This window comes from Nomascus leucogenys, chromosome 9, assembly GCF_006542625.1.
Source record: "Nomascus leucogenys isolate Asia chromosome 9, Asia_NLE_v1, whole genome shotgun sequence".
In the NCBI taxonomy this organism is placed as follows: Eukaryota; Metazoa; Chordata; class Mammalia; order Primates; family Hylobatidae; genus Nomascus; species Nomascus leucogenys.
In genome coordinates, this window is record NC_044389.1 from 33,046,862 (window position 1) to 33,061,440 (window position 14,579).

General features: G+C 42.0%; 1 long non-coding RNA gene across 1 annotated transcript in view; it reads left to right on the top strand.

The window, feature by feature from the left end:
* Nucleotides 1–850: 850 nt before the first annotated feature.
* The window catches only part of LOC105738764, a 111,856-nt gene continuing 98,127 nt past the window's right edge, over nt 851–14,579 (top strand). Inside the window, exons 1-2 of the long non-coding RNA XR_001114613.1 lie at nt 851–964; nt 1,127–1,422. This is a non-coding gene — a long non-coding RNA (uncharacterized LOC105738764). The remainder of the gene's footprint in view (nt 965–1,126; nt 1,423–14,579) is intronic.

Here is a 14,579-nt window from a genome sequence, read left to right on the forward strand (position 1 = left end):
TAGTTCTGGGGACAAAAGAGCCCTAGGCAGGAGGAGCTGGCCCGTGGCTTTGCTCCCTTCACTGGATCTGAGTCTTCCATTCTAACCTACTTTCAGCTCCACTTACTCATTCAGCCATTCATTCATTCCACAAATGTTAAGTTCCTACTATGCCCTAGGCTTGCTAGGGCTGCAAATTGACTACAGTGTTAAACAAGATATGCAAGATCCCCAACTTCTGGAAATTTACATTCTAGCAGAAGGGCAGACAATTGAAAAATAAACAAGAGCTGGGCATGGTGGTGGGTGCCTGTAGTCACAGCTACTTGGGGGGCTGAGGTGGGAGGATCACTTGAGTCCAGGAGTTCAAGACCAGCTTGGGCAACACAGCAAGACCCAGTCTCTACAAAAAAAAAATAAATAAATAATACAAAACAAATGAAGCACAGGTAAACTGAGAAGTTCTGTGGAACAATTAAAGTGCATACCCACTGAGTAAAGACCTCTTTCAGGAAGTGACATTAAATCCAGTATCTGGAAGGAAGGCTTTCTTCGTCATTGCTTCATTTCATGCTTTGGAGATTTTATGAGTGCATTTCTCCATTCATCAAACATCTAGTGGTAGTATACAGATGAAACAATTTAAAAAAAAACTTAGTGAGCACCTTTTACGGCCAAACCTTTGCTTGCTAGGCACTGCCAAAGGAAAGATAGATAAGTTAGGGATCTCCCCTAGGAGAATTTATAATTGAGTGGCAAAGCCTGACAAGTCAACAAGAGAACACTTATGAAGGATAATTTGGCACAGCTGAGCCAGATGGTCTCTAAGGTCATTCCTTTGTCTAAACATTCTATTGTCTAATAAGTTCCTACTGCATGTCTAGTACTTTGGGGATGCCCATTCTCTCCAAGGCTCTCATAGCCTAACTGTAGAGAAAAGGCTTACATGTATGACATGTTAAGATTGTAGAAACCAGCACCTGTGGTAAATGATTCCTATGTTCTCACTTTGGCACCTATCTACCCCAGAGACCACTGAGGCTTTTAAGATCAATTAGGCCTAGCTCTTCCCCCTTAACCGTTTTTTGGATTTCATCTAGTTTATGGCAAAATATATGCACATTGCGTTTTTTTTTTTTTTTTCCAGGTACCTCTGAAAGGGTCTGGAATTAGGGTTCAGATGCCATCCATCTGTTACGTGCTTTGAAGATGCCACTCCATCTGTGGGGTTCAATTTACATAAACTGAAGACTATTCTTCTGAGTTGAAGTGAGGAGAGGCATCAATCACACTGGAAAATTATTTGATCTCCTGGAAGCAAAAAGCCCACCATGAAGGTGTACTTGCCATGGACTTCTAGAGGAGCTGACTGTCCTTTGGGAAGCTACAAATACTGCCTTAAAATCTGTTAGCAGGGAAGAGAGGCTTTTTCTGAGTGAGCAGGTAGGTGAATCCTCCTCTTCCTCCTTTTTTCTCTTTTCCATAGCCATCTGCAATCCCAACCACCCCAATCCCCTGATATTTTGCTGAAATTGCTTTCACTAAATTCCTGATGACCTCCAAATCCACTTGTAACTATGGAGCATCTGCATCTCTTGAAATTCTGTTTTCCTTTGGCTTTTGGGGACATCTCTCTTCCTTGGTTCTTGTCCTGTTTCTGGCCGATTATCTTTTAATCTCCACCTCCTTTGGCTGCCCTTTAAAATGGGTATTGCTAAAAAAAAAAAAATTAAAAAAAATAAAAAATAAAATGGGTATTGCAGGAAGTCCTTAGTTTTCTCCTTTACTCACTCTATTCACAGTTTTGGGGCATTGATAACCAAAATCATGACTTCAGTTTCCATGTAGACATGGATTTCAAAACGGTGGGATCAGCTCTCCAAAGTGCATATGAGGTCCTTATCTGTCATCTGATTTTCAGACACATGTATTAAACTGCCTGTTAGACTTTCATTGGGTGAATTTAATTCCTAAACCAGTTTCCTTTGTTCCAGTCTTAGAAACTGGTACTATCAAAAACCTAGCGGCTATTTAGACTTCTGCTGTCTGTTATATCATTTGTTCAGTGGAAATATATTGTTCTTTTACTGTATTCTAGGCACTGGGCCATGTGCTGTAGGTACAGCCTCTGCCCCAAAGAGATTCATAATCTAGGAGACAGGTAAACAATCAGAGAAACACACTGTATGATGTAGTCAGAGGGATAAGTACATGAATAGAAGCACGTACTAGATGCATAGAGAAAGCACAGCAGAAGGACTGACTAGGAGACAGAATAGGAAGAAAGGCTTCCTTGAGGAGCTGATGCCTAGGATGGGTTGTGAAACACAGATGGGACCAGGTGTAGAGGTGCATGCCTGTAGTCCCAGCTATTTGGGAGGCTGAGGTAGGAGGATTGCTTGAGCCCAAGAGTTAGAGCATGTAATGTGCAATGATGGTGCCTGAGAATCGCCATTGTACTCCAGGGTGGGCAACATAGCCAGACACCATCTCATAAAAAAACAAACAAACAAACAAAACAAAGGGAATGGAATTCCCATGACAAGCAGGGGAGATGTGGTGTTTTAGGCATTTCAGACTTCATGTAAAAGGTATGGGTGCATGAAACCAAATAACATTTAACTAAAAAATATGGCCGGGCGCGATGGCTCATGCCTGTAATCCCAGCACTTTGGGAGGCCGAGGCGGGCGGATCACAAGGTCAGGAGATTGAGACCATCCTGGCTAACATGGTGAAACCCCGTCTCTACTAAAAACATAAAATTTAGCCGGGCATGGTGGCGGGCGCCTGTGGTCCCAGCTACTTGGGAGGCTGAGGCAGGAGAATGGTGCGAACCTGGGAGGCGGAGTTTGCAATGAGCGGAGATCGTGCCACTGCACTCCAGCCTGGGTGACAGAGCGAGACTCCATCTCAAAAACAACAACAACAACAACAACAACAGATGAGCAGTTTGATATTGATGGAGTATAAAGTTTAAGGCAAGGGGAGATTTGACAGGAGGTGAGCCCGAAGTAGTAGGTAGAGGCCAAATCATAAGGGGTCTGTATAATAATAAGAGCAATAATAGCTACAATTGGCTGGGCTCTGGCTCATATCTGTAATCCCAGCACTTTGGGAGGCTGAGGCAGGTGGATCACTTGAGGCCAGGAGTTCAAGACCAGCCTGGCCAACATGGTAAAACCCCGTCTCTACTAAAAATACAAAAATTAGCCAGGCATGATGGTGCGTGCCTGTAATCCTGGCTACTTGGGAGACTGAGGCAGGAAAATTGCTTGAGCCCAGGTGGCAGAGGTTACAGTGAGCTGAGATCGCACCACTGCACTCCAGCCTGGGCAACACAGTGAGTGAGACCCCATCTCAAAAAAAAAAAAAAAAAAAAGTCATATTAATAATAATAGGTACAATTTACAAAGGACACTTTACCTACAGAACCACTAGTGCTCAATCACCCTGTATTATTATTCACACTTTACAGCAAGGGACCCAAGAGGCTGCATATCCAATATTGTTTAGCTGAAATCCACATCCAGGATTCTTTGATTCCAAATTGTAGGCTCTGGCCAAGAGCTTTGGCTTATCTTATAATCCTAGCACTTTGGGAGGCCAAGGAAGGAGGATTACTTGAGCTCAGGACTTTGAGACCAGCCTGGGCAACATAGTGAGACCTCATCTCTACAAAACAATAAAAACAAATTAGCTGAGTGTAGTGGCACATATATGTAGTCCCAGCTACTCAGGAGGCTGAGGTGGAAGGTTCCCTTGAACTCAGGAGTTCAAGGCTACAGTGAGCTATGATGGTGCCATTGCACTTCAGCCTGGGTGACAGAGTGAGACTTTCTCCCTCTTTCTCTCTCTCTATATACATATATATGTATGTATGTGTATATATGTATATATATGTTTGTGTGTGTGTGTGTGTGTGTGTGTATATATATATATATATATATAAAACCAAAGCCTAGGCTCTTTGGTGTCTGCCATGCCTCACTTGCACGATGCTCAAATGTCCTTCCCTCATAGGGTTTATAATCTAGTGCAGGAAACATTAGCATCCACGTGTCTGTCCTTTTGTGTGAGTCACTACTTCAGTTGGAGGAACTGGCACTGAAGCTATAAGGATGGAGGAGGATTACAAAAGCCAACCATGGCAAACCCATCCTTTTTGACAGTGGTTGGTTTAAAAACCAAGGCTAAGTCTATCAACTGATTAAAAGATATGTAAAATGTGGTGTATTCATACAGTGGAATATTATTCAACAAGAAAAAGGAATAAAATACTGATACATGCAATAACATGGATGAACCTTGGGAACATTATGCAAAATGACAGAAGCCAGTCACTAAGGACCTCATATTGTATAGTTACATTTATATAAAATGTCCGCAATAGACAAATCTGTAGAGGCAGAAAGTAGAGTAGTGGCTGCCTAGGGCTGAGGGGAATGGGGGAGTTGGAGGATGGTGGCTAAAGGGTGGGAAGTTTATTTTGGAGATAATAAAAATATTCTAAAAGTGATTGTGGTGAGGGATACACAACTCTGTGAATACACTAAAAACTATTGAATTGAATACTTCAAATGGTGAATTGTATGGCATGTGAATCGTATTTCAATAAAGCTGTTTTAAAAAAGGCTAAAGTTAACAGTCCCATAGAGGAAAAAGTATTTAGTGCAGGGTGAAGAAGGCTGGATGCCATGAATTGGGAGGGGAAGGGAGATGACCTCTGGTGTTTGAGGTCAGAACAAGGGTGAGGCTGCCTTGGCCACAGATGGTGGTGGCGTATGGTTCTGAGGTAAGTAGAGACGTTTTTAGTTCCCTAATAGTTCTTTCCCCTGGCTTCCCAGGCTTCCTACCCTGCTTCCTCACCACCTCCCACTTTGCAGATCATCTCTAGCATCATCCAAATCTGACTTTGGCAGTTCCCTACTTAAAATCCCCCTGGGGACTCTTGTTGCCTTCGGGATAAGGCCCAAATCTTCACACTCCTTTGCCGGCCTAGGAAGCCCCTTGTGGTGTCACCCTCCCACCCCTCTGCTTTTGTCTCCCATGTGTATCCGCAGCCACACTGGTTTGTTGTCTCACACCCCTGCCTCTCCCAGGGTGCTGAAATTCCTGCCTGGAATGTCCTCCCCCTTGCCTGACTTCCTAATCCACCCACCATTCAGTGCGGCTCAAATATCACCTCCTCCAGGAAGCTTTCGTCTTGTCCAGGCTAGGCTTAAGGTCGTCCCTCTTTTGTGTTCCTAGCACGCTTTTATATACATTCTGGCTATCTAATCTATGCACTTGTAATTACCCACTTCTAATTGTGTTAGTTTCAACTCTTAGTCTGAATTCTTACTACTTGACCTTGGCCAAGTTACTTAACCTCTCAATATACTGATCAAAAGGGGGATTAGAAACAATATCTTCTTCCTAAATGTGCTGTGAAGATTAAAGTTATTAAAAATACGAAAAAATGTGTTAAAGCCATATATTATATACTGTATATATTAAAAATATATGTTCAAATGCTTTGCACAACGTCTTGCACAGTGTAAGCACTACATAAATGAAGACTTTATTCTGGCTGTTATTGTTGATCATTCATACTAAACTATAAGCCCCTTGAGAGTAGTGACATATTTATCTAATCTACTGCCTGACATCTGGTAAGCATTCAGTAGCTACCTGGGTCTATGTCTCCCCCATGTTTTCCATGCTGGCTTTGCCACTTTAAGTATTTTGTATTCACAAAAACTTGGTGAAACTATAACTCAACTCAATTTTTTTTTTTTTTTTTGCTTTTTCTTAATTAAGTAATCCTCCCTCCTCAGCCTCCACATAGCTGGGATTACAAGTGTGTGCCACCCATGCCTAACTCTACTCTTGGACTTATTGATTTTCAAAGAATGTGGTAGTGTGGGGGAGGAGGAATTTGCATGGGGGAAAAAATCCAGCTTTCTGAGACAGTCCCAGAAGAGATGAAGAAAGATGAGTTTTTTTACTTTGCCTAGGTGCCTGGAGGCTGGGGGGCTTTATCTGAACAAGAATATCTGCCTCATCCTTGAAGACAGAGGGGGAATCATTCCTTTCCACGTTTTTGTTGGAACATTTGGAAATCCTGAGAACAGGGAGTTCATTTGTCAGATAAAGGCTCAGGCGAATGGGGAGCTAGACTAGATGGAGTAATTATTGTGGGTATATTTTCCAAACTCCAAAGAGGACAAACTACAGCTCAAAAGAATTGTTTTTATCCTGATTTGTGATTTTATTTATATAGAAAGTTGTGCAAAGATATAAAACATTGAAATTGCATGAATGAATTATCTTTATTAAAGATAGACAAAAGAAACAAGTGTAGTCAAAAATACCTCAATGTTTGTAATGTTTTATGATAAAGAAGGTTTAATTCACCAGGCACATTGGCTCGCATCTGTCACAAATAAATAAATAAATAAATAAATAAATAAATAAATAAGTAAATAAAGTTCTGTCGTGGTGGCTCACGCCTGTAATCCTAGCACTTTGAGAGGCTGAGGCGGGAGGATGACTTGAGCTCAGGAGCTCGAGACCAGCCTGGACAACATAGGGAGACTTCTGTCTCTAAAATAATAAAAATAGGCCAGGAGCGGTGGCTCATACCTGTAATTGCAGCACTTTGGGAGGCCGAGGCAGGTGGATCACTTGAGGTCAGGAGTTCAAGACCAGCCTGGCCAACATGGTGAAACCCCATCTCTACTAAAAACACAAAAAATTAGCCGGATGTGGTGGTGTGTGCCTGTAATCCATTACTCGGGAGGCTGAGGCAGGAGAATTGCTTGAACCCAGGAGGTGGAGGTTGCAGTGAGCCAAGATTGCACCACTGATCGTACTCCAGCCTGAGTGACAGAGTGAGACTCCATCTCAGAATAAATAAATACAAAAAGGAAGGCTTAATTCAAGTTTTATTGCCCACTTTCACACTGAGCTATCTTTTTTTTTACTGATTTCCAGGAGTTCTTTAAGAATATTGGTTATGATTCCAAATACATTATCTCACTTAGTGGCTTATTTATTTGTTTGTTTGTTTATTTATTTATTTATTTATTTATTTATTGAGACAGTGTCTCACTCTCACCCAGGCTGGAGTGCAGTGGTGCGATCTCAGTTCACTGCAACCTCCACCTCCCAGGCTTAAGCAATCCTCCTGCCTCAGCCTCCCAAGTAGCTGGGACTACAGGAACATGCCACCATGCCTGGCTAATTTTTTATTTTATTTTTTGTAGAGATGGGGTCTCACTATATTGCCCAGTTTGCTCTCGAACTCCTAGGCTCAAGTGATCCATCTACCTTGGCTTTCCAAAGCTGGGATTACAGGTGTGAACCACCACACCCAAACTTTTTTATTCTTTTAATGGTGTCCTTTGATGGACAGAATATTTACTTCTTGTTTGTTTGTTTGAGACAGGGTTTCACTCTGTCACCCAGGCTGGAGTGCAATGGTATGATCTTGGCTCACTGCAGCCTTACCTCCTGGGTTCCACTGATCCTTCCACCTCAGCCTCCGAATTAGCTGGGACTACAGGTGCACTCCGCTATACCAGGCTAATTTTTAATTTTTTTGTAGAGACGGGGTTTTGCCATGCTGCCCAGGCTGGTCTCAAACCCCTGGACTCAGGCAATTCTCCTGTGTCAACCTCCCAAAGTGCTGGGATTACAGGTGTGAGCCACTGTGCCTGGCTCAGAATGTTTACATTTTAATGGAAGTCTGTGTTATCACTCTTTTTCTTTATGGATAGGGGTATGTGTGTGTGTGTGTGTGTGTGTGTGTGTGTGTGTGTGTGTGTTCTATTTAAGAAGTGTTTTCCAGGTGCAGTGGCATCTGCCTGTAGTCCCAGCAACTTTGGAGGTTGGGACAGGAGGATCGATAGAGCCTAGGGGTTTAAGGCTGTAGTGTGCTGTGATTACACCTGTTGTTTAGCCACTGCACTCTAGCCTAGGGAACATAGTGAGATCCCATTGCTTAAAAGAAAAAAAAAGAAATCTTTGCCTGTCCCAAGGTAATGATGATAGTCTAGGTTTTCTTCTCAAAGCTTTATTAATAAAGAGAATGTCTAGATGGCTAATCAACATATGAAAAAATGCTGAACATCATTATTTATTAGGAAAATACAAAATACAAATGAAAACTATAAGAAGGTACTTCTACACCAGAACAGTTAAAAAGTAAATAATACAGGCCGGGCACGGTGGATCATGCCTGTAATCCCAGCACTTTGGGAGGCCGAGGCGGGAGGATCACAAGGTCAGGAGTTCGAGACCAGCCTGGCCAATATAGTGAAACCCTGTCTCTACTAAAAATACAAAAGTTAGCCGGGTGTGGTGGCACGTGCCTGTAGTCCTAGCTGCTCGGGAGGCTGAGGTGGGAGAACTGCTTGAACCCGGGAGGCAGAGGTTGCAGTGAGCTGAGACCATGCCATTGCACTCTAGCCTGGGTGACAGAGTGAGACTCCATCTCAAAAAAAAAAAAAAAAAAAAGTAAATAATACAACAAAAACTTAGAATATCAAGAGTTGAAAAGGTTGTAGAGCAACTGGAACTCTCATATTCTGCTGGTAGGTGGGTAAATTGGCACAGTAGATTACTACAATCACTTTGAAAACCTTTTGGGCCATTACACTCCAGCCTGGGCAATAGTGCAGGAGTCCGTCTCAAAAAAAAAAAAAAAAAAAAAAAAAACCTTTTGGGCAATATCTACTAAAGCTGAACATAAGCCTACCCTATGACTTAGCAATTTCATAGATAGGCTTATAACCAACAGAAATGTGTAGATGTATGCACCACAACACAAAACTTTTCACAGAAGTTGTACTCCCAGTAGCCCCAAATTGGAAACAATCCACGAGTCCATCAATAGTAGCATGGTGTGGCAGATACAGTCAATGGAATACTATACAGTAATGAAAAAGACCAAATTATTATTAAATACAAAAGTATATATGAATCTAACCCATATAATTTTGAACAAAAATAGCCAGACACAAAAAAGGACATATTTTATGGTTGTATTTATATAAAGTTCAAAAAAGAAAAGCCCAAGTATGGTGAAAGAATTTAGAATGCTGACTATCTTTGGTGGGAGTGGGGCCAGAGGTTGATCAGAACAGGGCAGAAGGCAGTGTATGAGGTATAGATAATGTATATATTGATCTGAATGGCAGCTTTATGGTTGTATATATTTGTAAAAGTATATGAAGTATCATTCAAAGATTTGGGCAATTCAATGAAAAAGTTCAAGGAAAAAATGTTAGTTAATAAAATACTTGAATTGTAATTCTCACCATTTGTTTACAGTAGAAGTTGGTATTGTTTTACTCATATTTGCATGTTTGATGAACTCAGCTTACTAAGTCATTGTGATGTTTGCTAACTTAACTCTTTCAGATATTGTTTGTAGGAATATTAGAATTTCTGTGAAATGTCAATGATTTATGGGATCTAGAATATTTAAATTTTGTATAGTCCCCAAAAATACAAGGAGTTAGGAGCTCTCTAAGATCCCTTCTGGTACTAAGATACAATGACCTGTCTGAGATCAAATATATATTATTAGTGACATATGGTAATGTAATAATTTGATTATAAAAGTAATGAGATATAAAAACCAGTTTGAAGTCATGTATAGTAATAATAATAGTATCATCCTTTATTATAAATGCACATTTTGAGTTTTGGCTTCAGGACTGTTGACTAGATTTACCTTGACTGCATTTTTCTTCAGAAAATGTTCCAAGTATTTGGATCTTATATTTTTGGAGGAGATTTTTCATATATTGTATGATCAGCTACTTACAACATATTGAATGAATGAATGAATGAACAAAAGAACATGTTATTCATTTTTTGATGCTTGGTACTAGGGTCGTAGTAGTAAAAAGGCAGACCAGCTCCCTGCCCTAATGGATGCTTAATATTCCAGTAGGAGAGACTGACCTTAAACAACTGACACAAGGCATTTGAGTGCTAGGAAATAAACATATAATCTGATCTAGGGGTCTAACGAAGCCTAGGGAATTGAAGAGTTCCCTGAAGAAGCCGGCATCAAAACTGAGAGGAGTTCAAGGTTGCCAGATAATGTGTGAAAACCGAGGCCTCTAGGGAGAGGATTAGTGTATTTCAAAGCCACAAGGAGAGAGAACAGCATGTTGCTTTGGGAGAAAAAAATTCCACTTGTTTGGACAAGAGAATTGGAGGAGAGATCTAGCAGCTATTAGATGTGGAAGGTGCTGTTTGTTCCTACTAAGGACACTGAACTTAATTCTAGGGCAAGGTGAAACCACACTGAAGGTTTTAAGCAAGTGTATTAATCATATTTGTATTTTAAGAAAATCAAACTAGAGTAGGAAAACTCTCTCCTTTGGTAGAACCTGGGGATAAGAAGTGGAGCTGGAACTAGAACCCAGCTCACCAGGGACCTGGTCCCACACTACCCTAAGTTCTCCACTTTTTGTTGGTCTCAAGCTAAAGTAGGGAAGAAAGCTTGGTGTTAGAAGAGAAGCTTGAGAGTGCAGCCACCCCCTTTTCCTTCTTCACTGGCACCGTGCCATTCACTGGAGAGAGAGGAGGACTGACTCCCTACGCAGACCCATGGCAGACCCCTTTACAGGGGTACCCATCCTGTGGGGTGTACCCCCACTCCCCCAGGGACTTTTCAATCTTTTTATTGATTTTCTCTAGAAACACTTTTTTGGCAAGAGCAAAAACCCTGCAAATCATGGGTTCCTGGAAGACCCTCTTGGAATTCTGTGAAAGGGTAAATGTGACCTTGGAGAGTTATGAAAATGGATTGGTCTATTTTCGGAAAACAGCACCCAGTGAATAGAAAGCAGAAGTGTTTTCCAGGACGGACACTTGGTGTTTAAGAGAGAGAGAGAAAAAGAAACGAGGAAAGCATAAAACAGTTGTAGAAATGCCACTTTTGAAAGTGCATGCCTTACTTCTTGTTTCTATTTCTTCAAATCCTCTGACTTCTGAAACCACGTAAATTTGTCTCTGCTCCTATTACACTACTGAAATGTTTCCTGGCTGAGTTGCCAATGACTCCTTTTTGCAAACCCAACAGTTGCTTTTTGGTGCCCATAAAAACCAATTGTCTTGGAAAACACCTTTGCTTTCCAGTTTATTAACCCTAGGCACTGAGTTCTGGAAGCAGGCCAATTGATTTTTATAGCTCTCCAAGGTGACACCCTTTCACAGAATTCCAAGTGGGCTTTATGGGAATCCATTATTTGAGAGAGTTTGTGCTTTGTGGGGTTTTGTTTGTTTGTTTGTTTTTAAATTCTCTTGACCCTCTCCAGTGGCAGAGAAACTTCTGAAACATCCTTCTTCAAGGCTTTGGCAATACTTTTCATTCTGGGTTCTCCTTTTTTCCCATCTTAGTTGGCTTCTCTTGCCTTGCATCCAATTAGATGCTGGTATTCCCTAGGGTTCTAATCGTAGATTTTTTTTTTCCACACCTGCTGAGCCCATGCATGAATGATGCACAGGTCCTCTGCTGTCATGCATCATTTACTGAAAATTATTAAATGTCTGTTTCTAGCTCCTACATCTTCTGGGCTCTAGACCTAGAGTATCAGTAATTGCCTACTGGATTTCTTAACCTGGATGACCTAAAACCATATTATATGCTACAAGTCGAATACCACATTGTAAGCCCAAATATCTTTTTCATCCCCAGTCAAACTGCTACTCCTCCACCATTTCCTGTCTCAACTAATGGCACCAATATTTGTCCAGGTACCCACTCCAGAAACCTGGGATTTATCCTCATACTCTTCCCTCTCTTTCGACTATGAGTTCAATATATTGTGAAGTTCGATGAACTCTACATCCAAGATCTTTCTTCCCACCACACTTTGCTATCATCTATCACCCATGACTTTTTTGTTGTTTTGTTTTGTTTTTTGAGACAGAGTTTTGCTCTTGTTGCACAGGCTGGAGTGCAATGGTGTGATCTCAGCTCACTGCAACCTCTGCATCCCGGGTTCAAGTGATTCTCCCAAGTAGCTGGGATTACAGGCATGTGCCACCACACCTGGCTAATTTTGTATTTTTAGTAGAGATGGGAGTTCACCATGTTGATTAGGCTGGTTTCAAACTCCTGACCTCAAGTGATCCCCCCATTCTGCCTCCCAAAGTGCTGGTATTATAGGCATGAGCCACCGTGCCCAGCCCTTTTCTAAATCCAGGTTTTCTTTGTGTCAGCACATCCCTCCACATTGCTTCCCATAATGATCATCTTCAAAGCACACATCTGATTTTCTCTCTCCCCTCTTTTAAAAATCTGCAAAGACTCTCCATCACCTCCAGGATAAAGTGCCATCCCCTGAGGGTGGTACAGAGGCTCCTCTGCAGTCCAGCCCCAGCCTGTCTCCTGGAGTCTCCTCCTGCACCCCCTGCTGATTGAACATGCCATACATGTTCCCTCTTTGCTTTTGCCTCTTCCACCAAGGATAAACCCTCTCTTCTCACCTAACCAACTTTCCCCACTCTTCAAAGCCTCCTAGGCCAAAGCTGTCACCCCCTGTGACTTTTCCTGATGCTCCTCTTCAAAACCTAGTAGAATAAATTATTTTTTGTTTCCTCAGTGCTTTGTTTATGTCTCTATATAGGAATTATTGGATTATTTTATAACTACTTGCCTTTTTGTTTGTCTCTCCCTCTCTCAGGGACCTTTCCTTATTAATACATTACTGTAATTCCAGAGTGCCTGGCATATAGCAAACACTCAATAATGTATGCATTTTAATGCTTCCTCAGTCTCTTCTTTCTAACCCCTTTCTAGTCAGCTGATTAAGGTATAAACAAAACCCAACTCATATTTTTTCCAGCTGAACCAGTTCAAATGGACACAGCAGGCCCTGAGAAGTAGTAATAAGAATGAAAGATCAAGGGCTTGGAGAACAAAGAGCACATTGAGTTGTTTCAGTAGTGTTGACTGGGATTGCACCACCCCCAAGTGCTTGCTCAGAAAATAACAGTAATGCTTTATAGCCTAATCTGGTCTTACACTTTCCAAAGTGGAGGCCAGCTGGTGTTAACAGCATCATGGTGAATAAGCCAAGTGGCATGTGTGGGGTGTGTGTGTGTGTGTGCGTGCGCATGCATGCTGGTGAGGGTTTTTCAGTGACAAAGAAGGTGTTATCTCTATTTGGAAGGTGGGAAGCAGGGCTAGAATTGAACTGCTGATCCTCTAATGCAAGGCTGATCAAACTTTTTTTGTAAAAGGCCAGATAGTAGATATTCTAGGCTTTGTGGGTCATACATCTGTGTTGTACGTGCTCAGCTCTGTCATTGCAGTGGAAAAGCAGTCTTAGAGAAGATACCTAAACAAATGAGTGTGGTCGTGCTTCAGAAAACTCATTTATGGACACCGAAGTCTGAATTTCATGTTTTTCATGTGGCATGAAATGTTATTCTTGTTTTTGGCTTTTCGTACCCCAGTGATTAAAAAATTTAGAAAAATGTTAACTCTTGGGCTAAGTGGGCAGCAGGCAGGATTTGGCCTGCAGCCATGCCATCGTTAGGCCCCGTGCTCTAATGCTTAGTTCATCACGACATACCCAGAGTGGCTGGATTTGGGGTGGGGTCATACGGAGGGTGCTGACCTTATGCAGTACTGACTACGTACCAGGCTCTGTGCTTCAGCACGGTGCATATGCCCACTCATTTCTTTCTTTCTTTCTTTTATTCTACTGCGTGTTCTCTGAACCTGTCATTCATTTCTTACAACAACTGTGTGAGGGAGGGACTAGTGTCACCCAACTTGGCAAGTGATCAAACTGCTCACCCAGCTTGTAACTGTCAGTGTCAGACTTTTGCCCAGGTGTCTGGTTCTGAGGTACATGTTCTTACCACCACATCCTACTACTGCCTCCTATAGCAAAATATTGCCATGGAGATCATATGTGATGGGTTGTTTTTCAAAAACACAGACATTCTTATAAAAACGGGGTCAATTTTCCAAAAAAAAAAAAATTGGGGACAAGGAGGACCGAAGGACAGATGTCGACATATCCAGCTGTGGGAAGATCGGCTCAGAATCCCCCAGGACTTAATACACTTTTCTGAATTTGTTATCGAGTTCTTTCTCTAGAAATTCGGAGGAAGGCAGATAGTCCTCTTACCCTCTCAAAAGATCTTCCCTCTCGCTCCCCTTCCACCCACCCACCCTCCACCAACACACACACACACACACAGAGTTCCTAGTTGTGTATATTAATCTGCTGTCAAGTAATCTATTTGGCATTAGTGGCTAAAGAACAGATGTCAACTTATTGCCGCTTCCAGAGGCCCTGCCAGATGAATGCAAAAGTTATCAATTCTCCCAGTAGGAATTACCCACAACACTTTTGTGCCTGCCCTTTCCTCCCTGCTGTTTCCCGTTTCTTCTCCTTGGACACCCACCCACTCTGAATCCAACACTTGACAGTGGCTCAAGGCTCTGACCACAGTGACAATGTAAGAAGAGTGGGTGGTCTCAGCCACCCTCTGCAGTTCTGGGAAGTTTACTCCAAGCTTTGCTTCTCCCCAGCCCCCAATTCCTCCTTCCTCCCTGACCTCATAAGCTCATTCCCTT